Genomic DNA, 1,273 nt, shown 5'->3' with positions numbered 1-1,273 from the left:
CTGTGCCAATTGGTTGATCGATCGGTGGCTGTGTGTCGCTCCGCTCTCCCTCTGCAGGATCAATAATCTGAGCAGGACTCAGCTGTGTGTGTGTGTGTGTGTGTGTGTGTGTATGTGTGTGTGTGTGTGTGTGTGTGTGTGTGTGTGTGTGTGTGTGTGTGTGTGTGTGTGTGTGTGTGTGTGTGTGTGTCCTGGTATTTGTGTCCTGCTGTTTTGGCGGTGAGGACGGGACGACGTCATGACAGAAAGCTTCCTCCCTTTCTTCCTCCTTTCCTTCCTTTCCTCTTTCCTTCCTTCCTCTTTTCTTTCCTCCCTCCCTTCCTTCCTTCCTTCCTTTCTTCCTTTCTTTCCTCTGTCCTTCTTTCCTTTCTCCCTCCCTCCTTTCCTTCCTTCTTCCTCCCTCTCTCCCTTCCTTCCTTCCTCTGTCCTTCTTTCCTTCCTTCCTCTTTTCCTTTCTCCCTCCATCCTTTCCTTCCTTCCTTCCTTCCTTCCTTTCCTCTGTCCTTCTTTCCTTCCTTCCTCCTTTCCTTCCTCCTTCGTCCCTCCTTCTCTCTTTCCTCCCTTCCTTCTGTCCTCCCTTCCTCCATCCCTCCTTCTTTCCTTCCTTCCTTTCTTTCTTCCTTCCTTCCTTTCCACTGTCCTTCTTTCCTTCCTTCCTCCCTTCCTCTTTTCCTTTCACTCTCCCTCCTACCGTCCTTCTTCCTCCCTTCCTTCCTCTCTCCTTTCCTTCCTTCCTTCCTTACTCCTTCCTTTTTTCCTTCTTCCTCCCTTCCTTCCTTGACTCGAAGACAACAGGAAGGTTAAAACATCTTTATTTTCCCTCCCTAAACATCCTCGTGTGTGAGGGCAGCAGTGGAAAATCCTAAAGTAAAGAAACTGTGCTTTACTGAATGAGTCCTCCATCCCTCCTTCTTTCCTTCCTTCCTTCCTTCCTTCCTTTCCACTGTCCTTCTTTCCTTCCTTCCTCCCTTCCTCTTTTCCTTTCTCTCTCCCTCCTACCTTCCTTCTTCCTCCCTTCCTTCCTCTCTCCTTTCCTTCCTTCCTTACTCCCTCCTTTTTTCCTTCTTCCTCCCTTTTTCCCTTCCTCCCTTCCTTCCTTGACTTGAAGACAACATGAAAGTTAAAACATCTTTATTTTCACTCCCTAAACATCCTCATGTGTGAAAATCCTAAAGTAAAGAAACTGCTTTACTGAATGAGTCACAGAGAAAACAGATCTCACTATCAGGCTCGTTAGTTTCAGCCTGGAGATCATTTCAGGTCACAGACTCGT

Source organism: Scomber japonicus, chromosome 5 (genome assembly GCF_027409825.1).
Source record: "Scomber japonicus isolate fScoJap1 chromosome 5, fScoJap1.pri, whole genome shotgun sequence".
NCBI classification, from domain to species: domain Eukaryota; kingdom Metazoa; phylum Chordata; class Actinopteri; order Scombriformes; family Scombridae; genus Scomber; species Scomber japonicus.
Note: the sequence above shows the minus strand (reverse complement) of the source record.